This window comes from Lepisosteus platostomus, chromosome 23, assembly GCF_059453375.1.
Source record: "Lepisosteus platostomus isolate fLepPlt1 chromosome 23, fLepPlt1.hap1, whole genome shotgun sequence".
Classification (NCBI taxonomy): domain Eukaryota; kingdom Metazoa; phylum Chordata; class Actinopteri; order Semionotiformes; family Lepisosteidae; genus Lepisosteus; species Lepisosteus platostomus.
The window spans coordinates 12,128,330-12,142,782 of NC_142633.1; the positions used below are offsets into that span (position 1 = coordinate 12,128,330).

At 45.0% G+C, this 14,453-nt stretch overlaps 1 pseudogene across 1 annotated transcript in view; it reads left to right on the forward strand.

The window, feature by feature from the left end:
* LOC148642055 (uncharacterized) overlaps positions 1 to 14,420 on the forward strand; it is a 25,085-nt pseudogene extending 10,665 nt beyond the window's left edge. Inside the window, exons 2-10 of the transcript XR_015929648.1 lie at positions 2,671 to 2,779; positions 4,290 to 4,418; positions 5,175 to 5,324; positions 5,490 to 5,583; positions 6,177 to 6,421; positions 7,018 to 7,101; positions 8,908 to 8,945; positions 9,155 to 9,347; positions 10,022 to 14,420. The product of XR_015929648.1 is annotated as an uncharacterized LOC148642055 (transcript). The remainder of the gene's footprint in view (positions 1 to 2,670; positions 2,780 to 4,289; positions 4,419 to 5,174; positions 5,325 to 5,489; positions 5,584 to 6,176; positions 6,422 to 7,017; positions 7,102 to 8,907; positions 8,946 to 9,154; positions 9,348 to 10,021) is intronic.
* The last annotated feature ends 33 nt before the right edge of the window (positions 14,421 to 14,453 follow it).

Below are 14,453 nucleotides of genomic sequence, written 5' to 3' on the forward strand. Positions count from 1 at the left end.
GCTGTGGGCTGCCACTTGGGGAATCCTGCTTTTAGCGCTCAGACTCGAACCTGTGTTCACGGAGCTCGACCTGTGCTCTGCCTTGTGCCTTCAGTGATTGATCCACTACTGGTTCCTCTGGTAGGAGAGCATGACGCTGTACTGCTCAGGAAGCATCTATGGCTAAATCTAACTAGGAGAAAACAAGGGTACTGAGCAGTTCCTAAAGTCGTCCATGTTCACTTCAGTGCTGTAGCTTAGTTGCAGGAGAGTTTTTAATGCTTCAGGTAAGCCTGATTGCTGAGGGTTTCATATTTCAGGAAGGGGGTCCCCGAATCTGTTCTTATAGTGACATCATACTTTAGATTATTTTTTGTAGCACAAGGAACGGAACAGTTGAAATTAATTTAGGAAATAATCAAATCATTATCTTTCTCAGATTTGTTTTAACATTATAAATTATGGAGACTTCTGCAATAAGCAAGTTGTAATCTTTTGGACAGGATAGTGGGCTCCTGTAATAGAAATTATTACTCCACTTTGATTTGCCAATATCTTTGACACCATCAGGAGTTACAAAACATATTTCTGTTCCGAGCATCAGCAGTTTACTCAAATCCTCCGTTAACGTTTTCTAGTTATTACAACGTCTTTGACTGTTGTTAATGCGGCTTAGTTTGGAAGCCAGTCTTGTAATTTCAAAGTATTTCAGATTGATCGGTGTTCAAAAACCTGATCACAGCAAAATAAGGCGAACTACGTACTGTAGAAGCAGCCAATCTGAAGTGCTGTAGTATCTAATCTTTCACTTTTATGAGTCAAATTCAACTGACTCTTTGTCAGATGCTCCTTGTCATTATCATCATTTGTCCTCCACTTCACATCCTACAGTAAGGCTAGTAAAAGGCTACTTTTTGTATTATGAAATAGCTAATTATTAGAATTAGCTGGTCGCTTAAAATAAGAAAAGGTCAACACAGAAGTGTTTCTACATCATAAAGGAAAAGGGTAGAACAATGCAAATTGCAGACTGACTTTTGCATAGCAGTGCCATATGTTTTTGTTCTGCTGGCATACATTGTGCTGGATAAGGACATCTGTTAAGCATATTAATATTAATTCTAAGTGGTCATTAGCTAGTTGGCCAGTTAAACGCAGTCTCTGAGAAGACCCTAATGGAAGAGGCAGGCTTGCTTCCTTCCTACATTATATCTGCTAAGTAATTTGGATCGGCTGCCTGTCCACTTCACAACCTCTGTGTGATAAACAGCCTGGTTGTTTGAAATTGCGGGAGGAAGGGAGCGCTGCTTTTTTCCGATTATTTCTTTGTCCTTGGGGAGGAAAGCCCGATGAACTGTATGGTGCTTAGAAAATTACAATTAAAAGAGGAATTCAACTCAATCGAGCTGATGAACCATCTTCAAAGAAAACCTCATCCTCAGTTACTCACATAAAAAAAACAACAAAAGATTGATATCTCGGTTTTATCATCGCTGGTAATGTCATTGCTTCAGTATCAAGTTTGTTTCACATGAATCTTGAAGCTTTTCCAATAGGGAAATTTCCAGATTACCGTGTTTATTGTGGCCCATTCTCAAATGCAGATGTTAGTCATTAGGAAAAGCTGCCCCGTAGTATTGTCTATATTGTTAAAAGCCTTTTTGATGCTGATAAGTCACTTGATGCAGCAGTATTTGGGTTTTCAAGAAGTGTGAGGGTGTGGAACATATTGAGAATCTGGCCAGGTTATAGATTATCTATAGGACAGAGGGCACTGAAGCTGAACTTTGGAAAGCTAGCAGGTTTGCCCATTTTTAGTGACTAATGTGAATGAGAAGAAAAAATGGTGTTTTGTAACATAGTAGTTGTGAAATGAGTCACGCGTTCATATTTCCATTTTATTGCCGACTTAGACAGGCAGCAGGAAACAGATCTTTAAAAAAATGCAAAGCATGAGGAAAGCATGGTTTTTGCCATTAGTCAAGCAGTGCCACTCTAGAGAGTGATTCATTCACAGCTCCTGCACATGCTAGTACTATAAGGAGTACTATAAGCACACAAGGGAGGACGGGTGCTATTTGCACCATAGCCTGAAATAGTTCTTTCTGCTGAGCCAGCCAATTAAATGACCTGTCAGTCTGCCAATCAATTAAGTCACTTTTTTTTAACATGTTTTTCAGCATTTCCAAGCCAGTCAAGTTACAATAAAGCAGAGATCCTAGATACAATAGATCATATGTTACAGGGAGAACACATACCAGCAATTTAAGTTCCTCCTTAAGAATAAAGCAAATATATCCAGCCTGAAAGCATAATGCCTACTGCAAGACTTAAGATTGAGTGTGATGGTCAATACACAATTAAGTGTGTCAACCCCTGCAGGTGTGTTGGTTTTAGACCTCCAGAAAAGACAGAACCACCAATTTCACAAGTTTCATGAAGACTGCTGATGAAGGTCGCCATGGTACTGAGTAAAAAACCACCTTTTAAAGAAAACCAGAAGGGAAATCGATCCTGAAAAGTGATGGGGGGGAAAAGACTTCTAGTTCCGTGCGGAAACAATTGCTAAGACTCCCGTCTTTCCAGATTGGTTGGGCTCGGAGCCCGTCTCTGTGCAGTCCAGAGCAGCTTGTTCTGGGCTCAAGAACTGCCTGTCCTGTCCGCCTCGCTTCATCTGTGTTTCTCCCACAGACGTACATCCTGCCCTACCCCCCGGACAACAGAGGAAAGGTCTGCCGGAACCCAGAGAGGGAATACTATCGTTCTATGGTGCACCGCTGCTGCTCACAGTGTCCACCAGGTATGAGATGGGTGAGGATTTTGGTCGTGTGCGGTAGCCATCACTCGGCACAATCCCAGAAACCCGTGCTCCTCCCTCAACCCTTCCTCGGGAAACGGAATGGCGCTCCACGTCAGAAACTGGGCTGCGGTGCTGTGATCGGAGAAAGAGAGACGGCACGGGCAGATGTGTCGCTGTCTTCTGCATGGTGCCGGACAAACCCGCCAAGATATTTCTATCCGAGCACTTCGTCAGCCTTCGTCAGGCTTCTCAAACAATAACGCAGCCAGTCCAAAAACGAAGAGGTCGATTGTGTCTGCGTGACAGAAGTTTCTTTTCAGTGTTGCCTTTGCCTCCAGTAGTGTAGTTCTGATTCTGCATCATCTTGCTACACCCCAACATTCAGTAGATGCAGTTCTTGGTGTTGGAAGTGGTGTGCACGTCCCGCGGAGACCACGTGTAGCTGGCAGCACTTCCTGTGGCCTGCTTTTCCTCCGCTTCAGCGCCGTGAGAGTCCTGCCCTGCTCTGCCGCTCTCTCTCTCTCTCTCTTTCCCTCGCCGGCTTTTCGATAAACCCGGCGGCGTTTTCTGCAACGCTGACGTCACGCGCGGGGAGCCGCAGAGCAGCGGCGCTTTCACACCACATCACAGAGCTGCCGCCGAGCTTCCTGTGCTTCCTGTGCCGGGGTTCAGGCTCCCGGGGTGCGGGGGGCCCGGGGGATTCCACACCGCGCCCGCGCCCGGAAACGCATGCGGTGCGGTCACACGGCCTGCGGGGGGCAGTGCTGCTGTCAGTGTTGTCGGCATTGGTAGAAGCAGCACTTACTGTATGTAGCAATTCAGCTGCAATTGAACTGGGATACGCAGACCAGTCACGCATGTATCTAGTCCTGGGTCTTCCTCAGTAAGCAGCTATCCAGTATGGCTCACGAGACTTGCCACATTTACATATAGATTATTTTTACAGTTGCACTCCAGGATGCACATTTTGCACATGGCTTCCAGAATATGAAAACAAAAGTCTTTTTTTAATCTAAAGCCATTTGTTATTACTAGTAGTAGGCGTTAGGAGTTTTATTTGGCAAAACAAAAGAGCAGCAGCCATGACCGTTGTGGGGTTGCTGATAGAGCCTGTGAAAATTGCAACTCCCAAGTCACACCAGGGGCAGCTTTTGTCTGCAGAAGCATGCGATATCTTGAAGACGAGGCATTTTGTCTCAGGAGGCAGGCAACTGGCCTCGTTTAGCTATATCAGTTGTTAAGACTGGAGTCACACTTTCCTGAATGATGAAACATACAGTATCATTAGTATGCCCACCTTAATCTGTTTCTGCTTGTGCTCTTGTTTTGCATTTGTCCTATAATAAAATTATCACGGCCCGGGTCATGTTGTGGAAAAAGGTAGGTAACTGTACTGTACCTGCTAACTGTAGGTGCTCAGTGGAATATATTGTTTGATTTGATTGTCAGCGCAATGTCTGGGAATCCCAATGCATGGTTACTTATTTGTGTATTATGGTTCCCATTCCAGGGACCCGTCTGATTGAGGATTGCACAGAGACAAAGGACACGGTGTGTCAAAAGTGTCGGAACGGCTCCTACACAGATCGCTGGCACTACCACAACAACTGCTTCAGATGCACAAAGGCCTGCTATCAAGGTGAGGCTTGTACACCGTTTTTTTTCAAATTTACCCACTAATAACAGGGCCGCATTTGTGCATGAGGGTCCAACTGAGAGGTGTCCAGTTTCTTGCCTGACACTGAGTCAGTCAGGAATGCACTGGTCAGTCTGGACAGGTTGGTCGGACAAGGGACACGGGCTGACCTCACAACAAAACTGTACCCAACAAAACGAGGTGCTGTACAAGGTTGAGCTACTCTTTCTTACAGAGGTTCAATCAAAATCTGCTTCTGAGTTTTAACAGGCTTGACAAGAGCTCAGGCAGCAACATACATTATATACCAGTCCTGGATGTTTTCTCAGTCGCCCTGGGTGAGAGTGAAGATTTCCTTGTCCGTCTTCATCTTGTATATCCAGGTAGACCTTGAAAGAAAATAACTTTCCCTAACTAGTGGTAGATCTTCTGGAAACTCCTTTAATGTACCAATGTCAACTTTAAAGGAAAGCAAGGCTTTCCTACGGTTTCACATCAAAGAGTCCTGCCTCGAGAAGAGTCATCATACTGTAGAAACATCTGCTGCAGCCTCACTGAGAGGTTTTACAATGGACATTGTTCTTAAAAACTTCTGCTGTTTGTGAAGTGCCTGCCAGGTCTGTAGATATTATCTCCAAACATAAAAAAGTGGGTTTTGTCTACAAGGCGCCGCTTTGCATAGGGGTTTGTGCCTGTGTTGTGTAACGCTGAGCTGGTGGGTCTGGATTAATTTGTATGATCTTGTCTTGGCATATATAGGCCTGGAGGAGGTCCAACCCTGCACAGTCACCTCCCCGAGAAAGTGTGTCTGCAAGGGAGGCTACTGCTCTTTTACCTCAAGCAGCTACTCCTGTGACACCTGCAGCATGTACTCCAGCTGCCCGCCTGGCCAGGGAGTCTCAGAGAAAGGTACCCGAGCATACTAATGGGCACAGACCTTCAAAGAAATGCACTCTGCTGTTAGCTCTGGGAAAGGGAATCTCACTCACTGCACCATTCTTAGAACTGGTGTCTGGAAGGTTTGCGGGTTTTCATTCGTTTGAAGTGACCTTGTGGTGTTTTTCTGCTATTCAGGGACCGCAAACTCTGATGTAGTGTGCTCTCCCTGCCCTCCTGGTACCTTCTCTGCCACGGACTCCAGCACAGAGATCTGTCAGCCCCACACTGAGTATGTATCCCCTTGCCCCATCTTACAGCTTCACAAGCTGCATTATGGAGCCACCCTGCTGATGTCTTTAGAACCAGCAGTTAATTTCCTTTCCTATAAATCTGCAGTCTGACAGTAACAAGCAGATTCACTACATGTGCATGTGAAGAAGGCATACAGCGATTCAAAATTCTCCTGACAGCCTTTGGGTTTTGTAAACAGTGGACAGCAAGTATTTTAAGCATCAGACCATAGAAGGTCTGATGCTTAAAATACTTGCTGTCCATGTGTTCAAAACCCTACACTCTCTTCATTAAATCTCTTTAAAGGCATTTTCTTTGCCACCCTTTTTTTGGGTCTTTTTGTGGCCTTTGTGACCATTTTTATGGTCAATGGGTCATAACTTCCGGATTAATCAGTGCATGAAATGGTTGAAAGGACAGAAAGCAAAGGCAGGCAGTCTCCCAACAAGGGAGTGAAGCATTCACGAAACAAACCAGGTCCAGAGTGGTTAAACGTTGACAGACGTCCTGTTTTGTGAAACGTTCTTGAGTTCCGGGTGTTTTCTGAAGGCCCGTGTCTCACCGGCGGCTCTGTGCTTCTCTGTTCTCCAGCTGCGCCTCCCACGGGACCAGTGAGCTGCGCGCCGGGACAAACAGTGCAGACGCCGTCTGTCACCCCAAAATGGCAACCACACCTCCCAGGGCTGTCGCTGCTGAGACTCTCGGCAACTCTGTCCTGCACAGGATGGACACAGGATGGACGCCCCTTTCTCCGCACGGCCACCTTCTCTGCCTCACTCCCACCACAGCGCAGGCCGACAAGACCGTAGCTGTCACCGACAAGACCAACATCATCGGTGAGTGCAAAGGGCTGGCCTCAACAGGCCTGTCTTGTGTGTAACGTGCAACGCAACATCATTGTACACGGTCGCCTGGTTTGGACTTGAGAGTCCGAAGGGGCGTAGCTGGAGCAGCGAGAGAGCCTATCCACCCTGTTCCTGACAGCATTAGTCTAGGGGGTCTTATAAACGATCGTTAAATCATCAATTTGTAAAGAAATGGGACACAAGTGAGTTTTGATCAGTTTTGGTAAATCAAGTGGTCCAATTAAGTAAGGAATTGAGAACTGATCCATTGAGCGCTGGGATGTGTATTTCACAAGATGTCAAAATGATAGGTGTGCTGGAGACTTGAAGGTTTATACATTGCAAACAAGCCCTATGAGTCTCGTTACCAGGTGGTTCGCACAACACGTTTTGAAAATAAAACACCCTATATCTCTCGAGGTTCAAAATTGTCCTTTCCTGACATCACTGAAACAAGTGTTTTCGTACATTGATAAAACCCACTTGTGTTCCAAGTCATTTCAAATTGCGGACAAGCTCTGCCAGATTTAAAAGCCACTACTTTCCCACCCTCAGTTTTTTTTTACTTTTCTTTCTTTGTCATGCAGCTGGGGCAGTAGCTGGCGGTGCAGTGCTGGTCACTATCATCATAGTGATGTTTATCATTGGACGCTGCATCTACAACAGAACTGGTAATGACTTTTGATACTGGATGTTCTTTCTGTCACTCTTTGAACAGAACTATTACACATGAATAGAGCTGTTTTTTTTTTTTACTTGATCTGCAGTTTTCACTCTGATCAGTTTCAGGCTTACTGGAACAGCTATAGAGGTGTCACGATAAAAAAAACGTGGTTTAATTTTTCTCATCCGTTCCAAGGCCTGTGATTTTATCTCGTCTGCCTTGGCACCAGTGAAGGTGGTAGCTAAAAGGTGCTGATGGCTTCATTATTTCTAGTTTCACACAAAGCTGTAACCAAAAATAGGCTTAAGCACTGGTGGGTGTCAGCCCTGTTACACATCACAGCATTTTTTCGACCATATCTTTCAGCTTTAGGCATAAGAAATCAACAGGTACACCGTACCCCATCAGTATTGTTTGTAATTATAATTGAACTGTCCCTCAATTGCAGCATCTTCTCTGATCCTTCTGTGTAACCCACGTCTGACCTCTCCACTCCATCACTGGACAATTCTCCACTGAACTGGAGCGATTTACTGTGTCTCAAACTAATATGAGATTAAACAATATTCTGAAACTTCATTTGCTAAATAGGAATGTTCATTTGGAATGCAGCTTGGATTTTTTCCAGCTAAACTGGAGAATCTATTTTCTAGGATCCTGAATTGTAGTTTCCCAGAAACAAGTTTCAGTACTGAATGCATGGGATTAGGAAGATATACTTTTAAATGATTGGGATATTGGGAATATTTAATTAGCTGTTTTTTGTACACAGTCATATTCACACTGTCTTCTGCAGTCTATCTAATTTTTCTCACGTCCTACTGTTTTTGGCACAGAGAAGATTTAATCTGGGACATTTAAATATTTTCAACAACCCCTGTCCCCATCAACCCTGAGAACCATCAGAGTAAACTCTTATGACCCTTAGACCCTAAATAACAGAACTAACACACTCAAGTGACACCCAGATGTGACTGAACACAATTAAGAGTCACATCCTCTTTACTTGTATGAATTCGCCTTAATTTAATTTCCTTTCCTGCCCCAGAATATTCATATCAATATATATCTCAAAACGCACTATTGAGTAATGCAGGCTGTTTGGCATAGGCGAAATGCTGATGACTAGTAATTTAGGTCTGTTCTATTGTGGTTGGAATTCAATTCTTAATCAAATATTATAATTAAATTGTCCAGTGACAGATGCTTAAATCATTATGTAGTGACCATATTTCAGTAATAAGCTGCTACAGCAATTGGAACTTTACTATGTTATCCAGTGTTTCTCTTAGTACAACCCTTGCTATAGACTAAGCAGTTTTGTACCGTACTGACCATACTTGTGTAGCAGCTGTTACTTCGGGATGTTTGCACCCACCACATATCTAGAGTCCTAGTTTACTTCAGCGCTGCGTACTCACCATGGGATCATTCTTAGTTAGTCTGCTGCCATAGTTTGTTGCAGTTGACCCATTATAAAATCGGTTAAGGGGTTAATCAAGCAACTTGGAGCACAGCTAGTACACACCTGCATCTATGGAGATTGGGAGCCCCTTGTTCTGTCGATAATGAAAGCATAACAATACGAAACGCTCTGTACACTTGACTACCTGTGAAGTTAAGCATTAAACCACAACAAGGTCTTCCTGAAGGAAGTGAAACCAGAAATCAAATAACAGCACGAATGAGGTGACCTAGACTAACCCCCCATAACTTTTATTTTGCCACAGCCATGCTTCTTTTATGTGCCACTTGCCTGCTGCTAATTCAGCTTTCGCTATTTCATCGTCCTTGATGACCTTTTGTTTTGCAGCAGCCCTTCAAGAGAATGCCGATGCAGAGGCCAAGAAGGTAGGTTTTTCGGACCACGAGGGGACGCGCGTTTGCAGACCGCGGACTGAGCCGCGCAGACGGAGAGGCCACACACGGACAGCCGGCCGAATCCCAGACAAAGCTCGACGAGAATCCGTGGCTCAAGAAAATCAGACTTGCTCCTGACGCGCCGGCCCCCCGCCACGTCTTCCCCTCTCATCCTCTCTCTCGCGGTCTTCCGTCTCCAGGTCCTGAACTGTACCCCTGGGGCCCTACAGCGGAACTCCTCCGGCAACCTCCACCCCCCTTCGCAGGAACGGCTGTGCCTGCTGGGAGAGACGGAATCCAGTCAATCCGAACTCTCGTCAGCCTTGGGCAGCCAGTCGGGCGCGGAGACGACCACATCCAGCAGCCAGAGAGGGAGCCCCAGCTGCTGTCAAGGTGAGAAGAAGGGACTTTTGTCGATGCAGTCGGGTTATGGCCCTGCACTCTGCCCGATGTGTTGGGATCACTCCTCTGCTTTTCTGCAGCATTCCCGTAGGGTGGGGGGGAAGCATATGGCCGACTACAGTACATAGCCTGGAGAGTGGATGAGGAGAGAGCAGTGAAGTGTAAAAGGACAGAGGACAGATGGAAAGACTCATTTTTCTAGTATGAGAAACTGGATATCGGCTCCTTCTTTCTTTGCCTCTCGTCTCCTGTCTCTTCAACCCAGATACTCCACAAATACTGGGCTAGTGCTGACAAGCGTAAAGATGTTTCATGTAAATGATTAACCGTCCCATGAAGCTCCACTGTAAATTCCCTTCATTTTTATCTCTTGTCCTCCCTTTTTTTATATCAACCTGTAAAATGCGTTGTTGTTGAAGGCGCTAAGTCTCTGTTCAGATGTAAGAAAGAGACAGTCCTTTTCAGTGTAAGCAGGTCTTGAGGTAATACTGAGGCTTGTCAGCAATGAACCGTAACTCCACCTCAGCTCACCAGCAACCACTTTCAACCAAACCGACTTCCTGCTGGCTGCGGCCCAGTGCTTGCTGCTTCCTGGAGGTCATGGTTAATGACCGTTAATGGGCCGTCTTCTTACCCTGCTTGCTTCTCTCTCCCTCTGTGTACAGATAGTCCACAGGCCACCAGTCCTCAGCTGAAAGTGAACTTCCAGGCCACCATCAGCTGCCACCTCCCGACCAACACACACTGCTGCTCTCCCCCACGGGCTGAGGGGGTGGGCTACTCCCCGGAGCCCTATATGTTCAGTCCGAATTTCCCCCTCTCCCAGGAGGAGACGTCCATCTCCCAGTGCCAGGACAAGGACAACAAGGACGCCCGCCCAGCTGTGCAGGAAGTCGGGAAGGCGATGTGAGCACGCCGAGCCATGCAAGGGCAGTACCAGGGCGGCAACATGAGGAGACAAGAGCAGCCAGTCATGTGGACCATGGAGAGATCCAAACTCATGGCGTTAATTTAACCAGGGCTAATTGTTCTTTTTCAACTGGATCAGTAGAACTCAGAGGAGAACTCAGAGGAGTACGGTCATTAACCTAGTGTCACCTAGTGTGGTCATTAACCTAGTGTAACCTCGTAGAAGATTCTTGTTACAGCTCTCGTTATTAATGTTTTTGGCGTTTGAGTATTTTACTTACTTTTTTACTGTTGCTGGGGAAGTGGCATATACCTCCCACTCCTGCTACCTTTAGCCCTCAGACGATGAGTGGCCTAAGCTGACAATGGCCATGACTCATGAAGGAGACCGCTAATTAAACCTCAAGCTCATCGAGTGTTCCGGGGGAATGACTCCACCTGACAATCTCAGCGATTCCTCACTCTAAACTTGCGCTCAGGGAGCGAGTCTTCCGAAGCGGTTAGTATTACTGATCATGTCGAGATGACCACATGGAGAGTGAGTGAGAGACCTCAGAGGAAAAAAAGAACAGGTCATGCCTTCTGTCACAGCCTGTTCATTGATGGGCAGCTCTTCATCTGCAGGATCTTGTGAGACAGGGGACATTTGATTATGCTTGTCATTTCTGTGTAAGGCTCCCAGTTTCTTGGGATGGCTGTTTCCTACCTCTGAACTCTGAAGTGCTTTTCCAGTCAAAGCACATGAATTTGTTTGCTTTTTAGTGAAAAGCATGCAAACTGATCGCGTTTCTACTTACAAGAAACTGTCCACTGTTGCTCAGCTGTGGATAGATATTGCCTCAAGGCTTGTTCACACCTCCAAGGATTATAAGCCACAGATGCTCACCTCTTTTTACAAGAAGCCTCTAGACAGCCTACCTACGTGTTCCAGTGTGGTCTGTACACTGTATCTGTCTTGGTGACTGGTGTAGATAGCATGCACAGTAAGGCTTACACTCATTCCGGGAACAGTGGGGCCGGGTTGCGGTAATTTGCTTAAAAACTACGGCTCACATAGGACAGAGCTTCGTGAGTTACTGTTCACCTCCTCCGGTTAGCGGCAGCGCAGTAGACTGAAGGAGGACCCAGCGGAGACGCAAGATCAGCGGATCATGCAGAAACGAAAGCATGGAAAGTACTCCTTACTGCTTGTCTAATTAAAAAAGAAGTAGTTTAACGTTACATGCAGGGCTGCAGCACGTACAAGAGCCCTTCGAAATGCATCTGCAAAAAAAATGCTTTCAACATGAAACCCACTCCCAGTGCAGCTGTCTTGAATTCCTGGAAGGCCAGGTGTAACTCTGACTTGTTAAAAGAGTTAGCCATTGATTTCTAGAGCCTCTTTATGAAGTAAGTTCTGGGAAAGTAAGCTTTTTCGGTAAGGAGCTATAGAGCTCCCCACTCTCCTCTCCTCTCCTCTCCTCCCCCAAAGTCCCTTCTTATTATACAGTTTATTTTTTGTGCAGATCACTGTGTACTCTGAGCTCTGTGAAGCTGGCCTTCCTATAAACAGCCCAGTGACACCTGGTGCATTGCCAATGATCGAAGTACAGTAAGCGCCCGACAGCTGGTTTAGTGAAGCTAACTCCTGACAGTGGGAGTCCAACTGCTCTTGTTGTTGCTTGCGTTGTCTGTGCTCTTGGTTCTGTGTATGATGAAGGACTGGGTGCAGTATGCAGAAGTACGCTGGGAGGAATTGGGTAATTTCAGTGCTGAGAGAGGAGGACTCTTGAAGAATCGGGAACTCTCTATTGGCACGAGGCATGTTGGCTTGCAGTACCACCCTTCTGAAACCATGACGTGGGTGCTCACTTCCTTTGGAGGACAATTGTGCCAGAGCTATCACCACTGTGGCCAAGCCTGTGTTGTAACACGGGCAGCAGTGTAGGCTTCATTTTGACGGGAATATGTGTAGTTTGTAACATGCCACAGGTAATGGACTTTAAAAGGCAGTGTGTGGCTTTAAACCTGTAAATCTGAAGTTATTTATACTTTTATGTGTGTTGGTTGTTCTAAACAGACATTTTAAGAATGGTAGTGCCTTAGTGCTAAGTATAGTTACTGTAGTTGTGTATTCATGTTTATCCACCTCAGGCTCTTAGATGTATTCCACTTAGAAATGGCAGAATATGCTGGGCTAGTGTGTATAGGCGTAGCTTTTTTAGGATCTCAGGGAAGAGCTCCACCCTTGTTCTTTTTCTCCAGGTATCTCTCAAGTAAGAGATAAGAGCAGAAAACACCTGCTGTCAGTATTGTAAGAGTTTTTCCACTCATGACTGAGCATTTGTGATTTCACAGAATGTGGCCTCCACCTGGTGGTCAATACAGAGCAAAGCACTGATTCTGGCTGCAAACTTCAGTTTGTTTTTAAGCTGTTAGAGGAGGTTTGCCACTCCTGCATATTTTCACAACTAAAACCGCATAACATTTAGTGTTGTTTTGGACGTACTTGGAGGAGTAGTTTATTTTTTGTGCAGATAAATATGAACTTTGAGCTCCATGAAGCTGGCTCTCCTACGAACAGCACAATGACCAATGGATTTCCTTTGTTTGTGGGACCTCGTTGGCTGATATTATCTGATCACTGGCAATGGGAATTCTGAAATGTTCTTGCTTGCCCCGAATGTTTTTTTAAACATTCACAATTGTGTTTTTTTTATTTTGTGACCTCAAATCTGGAATTACCAATGTTAACCCTGTCGGATTAAACGTGCTCTGTCAGACCATCAGTCTCTATTCACTTTGCCAGGATCACATTACATTCCAATTAGTTTTAGGGGCTGCTTGTGTCTAATGGCAGCCCATCCAGATCCATGAGATTCATCTCCATCCTGGTGGCACTCAGTCCCATCCCACGGGAGTCTGCTTACAATGCAGTGTAGGATCAAGCCAGTGGTATCTGGGCCAATATTGTTAATTTGAGCTCTAATAGCTGAAATGAATCAAGCGACTGAAAGAGATTCAATTCTGTTCTTAGGTCCTTGGTTCAGTTTCCTGGTAAAACAGCTCTGCAGTTGGCTTTGCTATACCTGAATCAAGGAGCAGGCCACTGGAAAGTGCAGTCTTAAATGCCCTATAGCTAGGACATGGTTTAAAGCCATCTCTGTAATTAGCACTTTTTGGTGTCTTTTACCACCTTTAAGCCTGTTTCTGTCAGATCTTAAAAGCTAAGATCGGACTCGGACATAGAATGGGCACGTGGGCCCACTCAGTCGTGGAATGGGGGATCCCCCAGGGGAATTCAAGTTGTTGTTGCAATATGGTGTAAATGGACCAGCAGATGGCGCTCTTCATTCTAGTACAGAATTTGCAAACCAGTGCCCCAGTATTGTGAGCAAAACCACAGTGCGGGACCATACAGCTGCTGGCTTTCATTCCAGACATGTTTCTCAATTTCCTATACCATAATTTAATGAGAATTCCCTTTTACCTATTGTGTTTTGTGAGTAAGTTAAAAACCCAAACCTTCCAGTTGGGGAGAAAAAAAAAGGCAAATATTCTAGTGGAGCAGCTTGATAAATTAAGGCTTCATTGGGTAATGAAGCTCGTCTGGAAAGAAAACCAGTAGGTGTGTGCGGTCCTCGAAGACCAGAACTGGGAATCCCTGCTGTAGGAGGTCCTGAACTTTGGAGGAGATGTTAAAGTGAGGTCCTGACTACTTGATCATGCAAGATTTCAATCCCCTTTTTAAAGGAGTATGGATTTTAACCTACAGTAGGTGTCCTGGCTTAGTTCCTCTGGGTTTACAAAAGCTCCTTCACGTTTTAGTGTACAGTAATTCAACTACTGAGAATTATTTTCTTAACCTAACGTGCTGGGTAGTGGGACTGCCATACATTGGCTTTCAGTGGTTAATGAACTTGGTCTCCACTTATATGTAAAGAACTTTGGGATAGAAAGAGCAATATAAATGCCAAGAAGTATTTATTATTGTTTTGACTGAATAATGTGATTATGCATTGTAATTTTTTTATGGTTTCACAGACCACAGTATTTTTGTTAAGGAATTAAGAGAATTATAATTAATTAGACAAGTGTGTTTTAAAATCCCAAATTAATATTTTTATGTTTCTTCATTTTTATTTTACATTGCATTAAAAACCAAAGCAAAAATCATCAGATTGCAGCAATGTTTATTTTTACATCACG